General features: G+C 40.5%; 2 non-coding genes across 2 annotated transcripts; both read left to right on the forward strand.

The window, feature by feature from the left end:
* The first annotated feature begins 3941 nt into the window (after window positions 1–3941).
* On the forward strand, window positions 3942–4023 carry TRNAS-AGA (transfer RNA serine (anticodon AGA)). Its single transcript has one exon. It is a non-coding gene; the product is annotated as a tRNA-Ser (tRNA).
* Window positions 4024–7963: 3940 nt separating this feature from the next.
* On the forward strand, window positions 7964–8045 carry TRNAS-AGA (transfer RNA serine (anticodon AGA)). Its single transcript has one exon. It is a non-coding gene; the product is annotated as a tRNA-Ser (tRNA).
* Window positions 8046–11008: the final 2963 nt, after the last annotated feature.

Consider the following 11008-nt stretch of genomic DNA (forward strand, 5'->3'; position numbering starts at 1 on the left):
AGAATCTTTTTATTATCGGCTACAATTTCAGAAGTTAACCTTTAGTATTTCTTCCATTTCAGTTTTATAAATAGGTGGCTTATTTTTGTGTCACTATTGCCTCTCCACATATTTGTTATCGCTACCTCTTTCATGTCTTTGCTACACCTCATTCCTACTTTAGCACTGGTGTAAACGCTTCAAATTATTATACCGTTGCTCTCTCATTCATACCTGCGCATGCACTTGAAAGTTACTTTACCAATAAAAGACGCAAAGAGAGAAATAGAACAAAAGTGCTGGCTGGATTGGCAAACACACTTCATAAAACTGCATTTTCTTTTTTATTCTCCCCCGTGTTACATGCTTAACCTCCCCATGTGTAATTTCTCTTAACCTGCTGTCCCAGGAAGAGAATTTCATCTACAGGCTCTTTCTGTGTTTTTTTCCCTAGTCTGTCTTTCCCATTTCTTAGCTGTGTAACTGTTCCTTTACGCGCTCTATTTAAACGCCATCAATCTCATTTGAGCTCCTTGCTCCCGCTTCTGTTTTCTCCACCTCTCATACTGCCAGTTCTCTCTTTCTCTGTGGTTGGTGGCTACTTTCCTGAGCTTCCGAAGCCACGTGGTTCCTGCCTCTTGTTGTCAGACTTGAATTGGAAAAGGAACCATATTAACAAGCCTTTACCACTCACACACGGCGGAAGTTTATACCTTAATTCAGTGAGCTAAGAAAAGCGTGTTGTGGGTCCCCTACGAGCCATGGTGCTTGCTTCATCATGATTTGGCACCAGTCATTAGCCGCAGCTCTGCTAATGAGCCACTGAGGTCAGTTTCAATATTTACTCAAAAACATAACCATGCAGCCCACCCCTCAACTGTGTATTTATCTTGCTTTTCTGCTGTTCGTGTGATTAGCTGGGAGGAGCTCACGGCGACATCCTCCCTATAAAAGTGTAGATGGATCACTCTCTAACTCTTTCTTGCTTCACATACAAATGGCTTGAAAGGTGCAGGGAAGATGCAGGTCTAATAGACAGAATAGAAGGTCTGTGCCAGGTGGGTTTCTCTGCATTGGTGTCCCATCACAGGTCCGCAAGTGTAATGTGTGATCTTTGACTCCTGGCATTTCACAAGCAGGCGGCCAGGAAACGGTTTCAGCCTATCAACCACTGAGGAGACGCAGCCTCTGAATGAGGAATGAGGAAGCAATGAATACATCCAGCCTATCACAGGAACAGCCCTGAGTGTTCCGAATTATAAATTCTCCATGTCACTGTATGTCGTTGAGCCCAAGTAGCTCGCCGTGATCGTATAGTGGTTAGTACTCTGCGTTGTGGCCGCAGCAACCTCGGTTAGAATCCGAGTCACGGCACTGTGGTTGGCAATGTCACGGCAGTTGGGTGTTAATTTTACAGAATTAGCAAATGTACCAGTGGTTTTTGTAAAATGTCTATTAAAAACAGATCCTTTCAAATATTTAAACCATCTAACAACAAATGATTTAAACTCGCATGATTATAAGATGTAGCTATAATGTATTTACTTACATAAATTATCGTTCTTGAACCTATTGGGGGTGGAGGGGGAGCGGAGCTCACCCCCCAGGTGCAGTTGAGTGACCTGTGTTGTGGCTCTCTAGAGGTAAGGCACAAATTTTGCTGTCACCCAGCCCAATCCAGACGTGTATTGGGGCCAGGTTTCAGGCAAATAGAGCAGTAAGTGCAGAGAAATGTTCACTCTCTAAAAGTGGCATTTCTAAAATAGTAAAGTTAAATCCAACCTCACCAGTAAGTAGGATTTTCAATAAATAAATAAAGCTACTCCTCTCCGATATGGAATTACCAAATAAAAAGTATAGGGGAATACACAGAGCTAACCTATGAGAGGGGTAGACCTCACAGTAGTGAAAAATGAAATAGACTGTTTGGTACTTACAGGACACGCGAACCACCAAAGTACATATCTTATTTTTTACTTACATAGCATCATGCACCTAGGACTACCTAGGGCCTACCTTAGGTGTAAATTATATGTAATAAAAGGGGAGTTTAAGGCTTGGCAAGTAGGCTGGGACTCCCCTGGGAGACCCCTGAGTCTATGCCCAGAACCATAACTCTGCCAGTCGAGTACTTACCTAAAAGCCGATAACTCACTTTTCTTCCATAGGCTAAAATTTCGTTGTTTCACTTGGAAATTCTTCTAAGTGGTGTGGAGTTTTGGAACTTTAAAATATTCATCTAAAATCAGCCGAACAACGAATTCTGATTTACTCACCTGTTATCAGGAGAAACCTCAGTGCTGCATCTTGGAGCTCAGTACTGACCCTGAAAAGTAATTTTAACCGTACTTACCAGTAACTCGAATTTCCTTCCATGGGATATCATTGCCTGCTTTTTGCTGAAAATTTTCTAAGTGTCGATTTTTGAAACTTACAAATATTCTTTAAAAATCGTACCAACTGTGAAAACGTAATTGTTTACCTGTTTTAGATAGATGTCCCAGTACTGAGCCTAGGAGCCCAGCACTGGATTACAAAAGTAACAAGAACGTACTTTACCCGTAACTTGAATTTTCTTCCATAGGAAACCATTGACTGTTTTTCTGTGAAATTTCTTCTAAGTGTCGATTATGCAAACATGTAAATATTCCTTAAAAATCGCCTGTATAACTTAAACGCAGTTTCTCAACTGCTTACAGGTGGTACAGTAGTGCTGGATCTAGGATCCAACACTGACCTAGAAAAAGTAACCATAACCCCACTTACCTGCTAAGTGAATTTCCTTCCATAGGATAACATTGGTAATTTGATCAGCAAAAGTTTCGAAGTGTCAACTTTTAAAATAGCAAAATATTGCTTAAAAATCACAACAGTAACTAAAACGAATTTACTCACTTGTTTCCAAGAACTGTCCCAGGACTGAATCTAGGATCCAGTCCTGGATTTAGAAAAGTAATCCTGAAAGTAATTAATTGCATATAACTTAAAATTCCCATTGAGCTCAATGTATTATTGTGATTCAAATTGTGTTGCCTATTGCAATAAACTGTAACTATGACCTGCAAAAGTCAATTGCCTATTGCAAAGTATTTAACTAAAGCATCTCATTCTGAGAAATTATATTTTGATACCTATTGTTGGTTCTAAAATAAAACAACAATATCTTTTGTATGCAAACCAATGGCCTAGAGTTCAGTTCTTGAGTGTGTGAGACCATTTGCTGACTGAGTGTGTACAACAAATGTTTTACACTGTACTCTGATACTGCCTTACTGCTCGGCAAGCTTCCACTTTAGAGAGTAAGGTTATATCTAACTTTAGCCTCTGCCAAACCTCTGGGGACTGGGGACTCTGTGCACACTGACCTTATTTGGGAACAGTATATACAGAGCCACTTTCTCACAGTAGTGATAAAGTGATTAGAGTCCTAAGGCCAACATAAAGATACAGCAAAACGTGAGGTGAAAAGCAAAAAGGTTGCTGGTAGGCCACCTTAAGGATGCCAGGTCTAACAAAAACTGAACTAAGGATAACATGAGTAAAACATCAGGTTTCTCTACTGCATTTGGTGAGACAAGTGGGCCTTCTTTTATCTTCCATTCAAGCAATCTTTGACAGACCCCTTTATTATAGAGCTATTCAAGGATTAAAGATAAGGCACTTACAAAGGAGTCCCAAATACTCAGAGATGGTTGACTTCTGTAATATGGGTCGTAGACTAAAAGCAGCGCAAAAACAGAGTGCAACAGGGTCCAAAAAACTTGAGTGCCACAAGAGAGTTTGAATGCAAGCGTATCCTTTTACAGATCCAGAGATATACTCATGCAATTTTTGTTTTTAGGACAGAACGTGCATGATGAAAAAAACATTGTTTTTAAAAAGCGCATTGCAGAATATCAGTACTTTGATGTGGGAAAACTTCAAAACTTTCAAACAAAATATTTGTAGGCAGCTTACAGCAAGTTGTTGTGTCCGAGTGGTTAAGGCGATGGACTAGAAATCCATTGGGGTATCCCCGCGCAGGTTCGAATCCTGACAACAACGAGAATCTTTTTATTATCGGCTACAATTTCAGAAGTTAACCTTTAGTATTTCTTCCATTTCAGTTTTATAAATAGGTGGCTTATTTTTGTGTCACTATTGCCTCTCCACATATTTGTTATCGCTACCTCTTTCATGTCTTTGCTACACCTCATTCCTACTTTAGCACTGGTGTAAACGCTTCAAATTATTATACCGTTGCTCTCTCATTCATACCTGCGCATGCACTTGAAAGTTACTTTACCAATAAAAGACGCAAAGAGAGAAATAGAACAAAAGTGCTGGCTGGATTGGCAAACACACTTCATAAAACTGCATTTTCTTTTTTATTCTCCCCCGTGTTACATGCTTAACCTCCCCATGTGTAATTTCTCTTAACCTGCTGTCCCAGGAAGAGAATTTCATCTACAGGCTCTTTCTGTGTTTTTTTCCCTAGTCTGTCTTTCCCATTTCTTAGCTGTGTAACTGTTCCTTTACGCGCTCTATTTAAACGCCATCAATCTCATTTGAGCTCCTTGCTCCCGCTTCTGTTTTCTCCACCTCTCATACTGCCAGTTCTCTCTTTCTCTGTGGTTGGTGGCTACTTTCCTGAGCTTCCGAAGCCACGTGGTTCCTGCCTCTTGTTGTCAGACTTGAATTGGAAAAGGAACCATATTAACAAGCCTTTACCACTCACACACGGCGGAAGTTTATACCTTAATTCAGTGAGCTAAGAAAAGCGTGTTGTGGGTCCCCTACGAGCCATGGTGCTTGCTTCATCATGATTTGGCACCAGTCATTAGCCGCAGCTCTGCTAATGAGCCACTGAGGTCAGTTTCAATATTTACTCAAAAACATAACCATGCAGCCCACCCCTCAACTGTGTATTTATCTTGCTTTTCTGCTGTTCGTGTGATTAGCTGGGAGGAGCTCACGGCGACATCCTCCCTATAAAAGTGTAGATGGATCACTCTCTAACTCTTTCTTGCTTCACATACAAATGGCTTGAAAGGTGCAGGGAAGATGCAGGTCTAATAGACAGAATAGAAGGTCTGTGCCAGGTGGGTTTCTCTGCATTGGTGTCCCATCACAGGTCCGCAAGTGTAATGTGTGATCTTTGACTCCTGGCATTTCACAAGCAGGCGGCCAGGAAACGGTTTCAGCCTATCAACCACTGAGGAGACGCAGCCTCTGAATGAGGAATGAGGAAGCAATGAATACATCCAGCCTATCACAGGAACAGCCCTGAGTGTTCCGAATTATAAATTCTCCATGTCATTGTATGTCGTTGAGCTCAAGTAGCTCGCCGTGATCGTATAGTGGTTAGTACTCTGCGTTGTGGCCGCAGCAACCTCGGTTTGAATCCGAGTCACGGCACTGTGGTTGGCAATGTCACGGCAGTTGGGTGTTAATTTTACAGAATTAGCAAATGTACCAGTGGTTTTTGTAAAATGTCTATTAAAAACAGATCCTTTCAAATATTTAAACCATCTAACAACAAATGATTTAAACTCGCATGATTATAAGATGTAGCTATAATGTATTTACTTACATAAATTATCGTTCTTGAACCTATTGGGGTGGAGGGGGAGCGGAGCTCACCCCCCAGGTGCAGTTGAGTGACCTGTGTTGTGGCTCTCTAGAGGTAAGGCACAAATTTTGCTGTCACCCAGCCCAATCCACACGTGTATTGGGGCCAGGTTTCAGGCAAATAGAGCAGTAAGTGCAGAGAAATGTTCACTCTCTAAAAGTGGCATTTCTAAAATAGTAAAGTTAAATCCAACCTCACCAGTAAGTAGGATTTTCAATAAATAAATAAAGCTACTGCTCTCCGATATGGAATTACCAAATAAAAAGTATAGGGGAATACACAGAGCTAACCTATGAGAGGGGTAGACCTCACAGTAGTGAAAAATGAAATAGACTGTTTGGTACTTACAGGACACGCGAACCACCAAAGTACATATCTTATTTTTTACTTACATAGCATCATGCACCTAGGACTACCTAGGGCCTACCTTAGGTGTAAATTATATGTAATAAAAGGGGAGTTTAAGGCTTGGCAAGTAGGCTGGGACTCCCCTGGGAGACCCCTGAGTCTATGCCCAGAACCATAACTCTGCCAGTCGAGTACTTACCTAAAAGCCGATAACTCACTTTTCTTCCATAGGCTAACATTGAGTGGTTTCACTTGGAAATTCTTCTAAGTGGTGTGGAGTTTTGGAACTTTAAAATATTCATCTAAAATCAGCCGAACAACGAATTCTGATTTACTCACCTGTTATCAGGAGAAACCTCAGTGCTGCATCTTGGAGCTCAGTACTGACCCTGAAACGTAATTTTAACCGTACTTACCAGTAACTCGAATTTCCTTCCATGGGATATCATTGCCTGCTTTTTGCTGAAAATTTTCTAAGTGTCGATTTTTGAAACTTACAAATATTCTTTAAAAATCGTACCAACTGTGAAAACGTAATTGTTTACCTGTTTTAGATAGATGTCCCAGTACTGAGCCTAGGAGCCCAGCACTGGATTACAAAAGTAACAAGAACGTACTTTACCCGTAACTTGAATTTTCTTCCATAGGAAACCATTGACTGTTTTTCTGTGAAATTTCTTCTAAGTGTCGATTATGCAAACATGTAAATATTCCTTAAAAATCGCCTGTATAACTTAAACGCAGTTTCTCAACTGCTTACAGGTGGTACAGTAGTGCTGGATCTAGGATCCAACACTGACCTAGAAAAAGTAACCATAACCCCACTTACCTGCTAAGTGAATTTCCTTCCATAGGATAACATTGGTAATTTGATCAGCAAAAGTTTCGAAGTGTCAACTTTTAAAATAGCAAAATATTGCTTAAAAATCACAACAGTAACTAAAACGAATTTACTCACTTGTTTCCAAGAACTGTCCCAGGACTGAATCTAGGATCCAGTCCTGGATTTAGAAAAGTAATCCTGAAAGTAATTAATTGCATATAACTTAAAATTCCCATTGAGCTCAATGTATTATTGTGATTCAAATTGTGTTGCCTATTGCAATAAACTGTAACTATGACCTGCAAAAGTCAATTGCCTATTGCAAAGTATTTAACTAAAGCATCTCATTCTGAGAAATTATATTTTGATACCTATTGTTGGTTCTAAAATAAAACAACAATATCTTTTGTATGCAAACCAATGGCCTAGAGTTCAGTTCTTGAGTGTGTGAGACCATTTGCTGACTGAGTGTGTACAACAAATGTTTTACACTGTACTCTGATACTGCCTTACTGCTCGGCAAGCTTCCACTTTAGAGAGTAAGGTTATATCTAACTTTAGCCTCTGCCAAACCTCTGGGGACTGGGGACTCTGTGCACACTGACCTTATTTGGGAACAGTATATACAGAGCCACTTTCTCACAGTAGTGATAAAGTGATTAGAGTCCTAAGGCCAACATAAAGATACAGCAAAACGTGAGGTGAAAAGCAAAAAGGTTGCTGGTAGGCCACCTTAAGGATGCCAGGTCTAACAAAAACTGAACTAAGGATAACATGAGTAAAACATCAGGTTTCTCTACTGCATTTGGTGAGACAAGTGGGCCTTCTTTTATCTTCCATTCAAGCAATCTTTGACAGACCCCTTTATTATAGAGCTATTCAAGGATTAAAGATAAGGCACTTACAAAGGAGTCCCAAATACTCAGAGATGGTTGACTTCTGTAATATGGGTCGTAGACTAAAAGCAGCGCAAAAACAGAGTGCAACAGGGTCCAAAAAACTTGAGTGCCACAAGAGAGTTTGAATGCAAGCGTATCCTTTTACAGATCCAGAGATATACTCATGCAATTTTTGTTTTTAGGACAGAACGTGCATGATGAAAAAAACATTGTTTTTAAAAAGCGCATTGCAGAATATCAGTACTTTGATGTGGGAAAACTTCAAAACTTTCAAACAAAATATTTGTAGGCAGCTTACAGCAAGTTGTTGTGGCCGAGTGGTTAAGGCGATGGACTAGAAATCCATTGGGGTATCCCCGCGCAGGTTCGAATCCTGACAACAACGAGAATCTTTTTATTATCGGCTACAATTTCAGAAGTTAACCTTTAGTATTTCTTCCATTTCAGTTTTATAAATAGGTGGCTTATTTTTGTGTCACTATTGCCTCTCCACATATTTGTTATCGCTACCTCTTTCATGTCTTTGCTACACCTCATTCCTACTTTAGCACTGGTGTAAACGCTTCAAATTATTATACCGTTGCTCTCTCATTCATACCTGCGCATGCACTTGAAAGTTACTTTACCAATAAAAGACGCAAAGAGAGAAATAGAACAAAAGTGCTGGCTGGATTGGCAAACACACTTCATAAAACTGCATTTTCTTTTTTATTCTCCCCGTGTTACATGCTTAACCTCCCCATGTGTAATTTCTCTTAACCTGCTGTCCCAGGAAGAGAATTTCATCTACAGGCTCTTTCTGTGTTTTTTTCCCTAGTCTGTCTTTCCCATTTCTTAGCTGTGTAACTGTTCCTTTACGCGCTCTATTTAAACGCCATCAATCTCATTTGAGCTCCTTGCTCCCGCTTCTGTTTTCTCCACCTCTCATACTGCCAGTTCTCTCTTTCTCTGTGGTTGGTGGCTACTTTCCTGAGCTTCCGAAGCCACGTGGTTCCTGCCTCTTGTTGTCAGACTTGAATTGGAAAAGGAACCATATTAACAAGCCTTTACCACTCACACACGGCGGAAGTTTATACCTTAATTCAGTGAGCTAAGAAAAGCGTGTTGTGGGTCCCCTACGAGCCATGGTGCTTGCTTCATCATGATTTGGCACCAGTCATTAGCCGCAGCTCTGCTAATGAGCCACTGAGGTCAGTTTCAATATTTACTCAAAAACATAACCATGCAGCCCACCCCTCAACTGTGTATTTATCTTGCTTTTCTGCTGTTCGTGTGATTAGCTGGGAGGAGCTCACGGCGACATCCTCCCTATAAAAGTGTAGATGGATCACTCTCTAACTCTTTCTTGCTTCACATACAAATGGCTTGAAAGGTGCAGGGAAGATGCAGGTCTAATAGACAGAATAGAAGGTCTGTGCCAGGTGGGTTTCTCTGCATTGGTGTCCCATCACAGGTCCGCAAGTGTAATGTGTGATCTTTGACTCCTGGCATTTCACAAGCAGGCGGCCAGGAAACGGTTTCAGCCTATCAACCACTGAGGAGACGCAGCCTCTGAATGAGGAATGAGGAAGCAATGAATACATCCAGCCTATCACAGGAACAGCCCTGAGTGTTCCGAATTATAAATTCTCCATGTCACTGTATGTCGTTGAGCCCAAGTAGCTCGCCGTGATCGTATAGTGGTTAGTACTCTGCGTTGTGGCCGCAGCAACCTCGGTTTGAATCCGAGTCACGGCACTGTGGTTGGCAATGTCACGGCAGTTGGGTGTTAATTTTACAGAATTAGCAAATGTACCAGTGGTTTTTGTAAAATGTCTATTAAAAACAGATCCTTTCAAATATTTAAACCATCTAACAACAAATGATTTAAACTCGCATGATTATGAGATGTAGCTATAATGTATTTACTTACATAAATTATCGTTCTTGAACCTATTGGGGGTGGAGGGGGAGCGGAGCTCACCCCCCAGGTGCAGTTGAGTGACCTGTGTTGTGGCTCTCTAGAGGTAAGGCACAAATTTTGCTGTCACCCAGCCCAATCCAGACGTGTATTGGGGCCAGGTTTCAGGCAAATAGAGCAGTAAGTGCAGAGAAATGTTCACTCTCTAAAAGTGGCATTTCTAAAATAGTAAAGTTAAATCCAACCTCACCAGTAAGTAGGATTTTCAATAAATAAATAAAGCTACTCCTCTCCGATATGGAATTACCAAATAAAAAGTTTAGGGGAATACACAGAGCTAACCTATGAGAGGGGTAGACCTCACAGTAGTGAAAAATGAAATAGACTGTTTGGTACTTACAGGACACGCGAACCACCAAAGTACATATCTTATTTTTTACTTACATAGCATCATGCACCTAGGACTACCTAGGGCCTACCTTAGGTGTAAATTATATGTAATAAAAGGGGAGTTTAAGGCTTGGCAAGTAGGCTGGGACTCCCCTGGGAGACCCCTGAGTCTATGCCCAGAACCATAACTCTGCCAGTCGAGTACTTACCTAAAAGCCGATAACTCACTTTTCTTCCATAGGCTAAAATTTCGTTGTTTCACTTGGAAATTCTTCTAAGTGGTGTGGAGTTTTGGAACTTTAAAATATTCATCTAAAATCAGCCGAACAACGAATTCTGATTTACTCACCTGTTATCAGGAGAGACCTCAGTGCTGCATCTTGGAGCTCAGTACTGACCCTGAAAAGTAATTTTAACCGTACTTACCAGTAACTCGAATTTCCTTCCATGGGATATCATTGCCTGCTTTTTGCTGAAAATTTTCTAAGTGTCGATTTATGAAACTTACAAATATTCTTTAAAAATCGTACCAACTGTGAAAACGTAATTGTTTACCTGTTTTAGAGAGATGTCCCAGTACTGAGCCTAGGAGCCCAGCACTGGATTACAAAAGTAACGAGAACGTACTTTACCCGTAACTTGAATTTTCTTCCATAGGAAACCATTGACTGTTTTTCTGTGAAATTTCTTCTAAGTGTCGATTTTGCAAACATGTAAATATTCCTTAAAAATCGCCTGTATAACTTAAACGCAGTTTCTCAACTGCTTACAGGTGGTACAGTAGTGCTGGATCTAGGATCCAACACTGACCTAGAAAAAGTAACCATAACCCCACTTACCTGCTAAGTGAATTTCCTTCCATAGGATAACATTGGTAATTTGATCAGCAAAAGTTTCTAAGTGTCAACTTGTAAAATAGCAAAATATTGCTTAAAAATCACAACAGTAACTAAAACGAATGTACTCACTTGTTTCCAAGAACTGTCCCAGGACTGAATCTAGGATCCAGTCCTGGGTTTAGAAAAGTAATCCTGAAAGTAATTAATTGCATATAACTT

The sequence above is a fragment of the Triturus cristatus genome, chromosome 12 (genome assembly GCF_964204655.1).
Source record: "Triturus cristatus chromosome 12, aTriCri1.1, whole genome shotgun sequence".
NCBI lineage: Eukaryota > Metazoa > Chordata > Amphibia > Caudata > Salamandridae > Triturus > Triturus cristatus.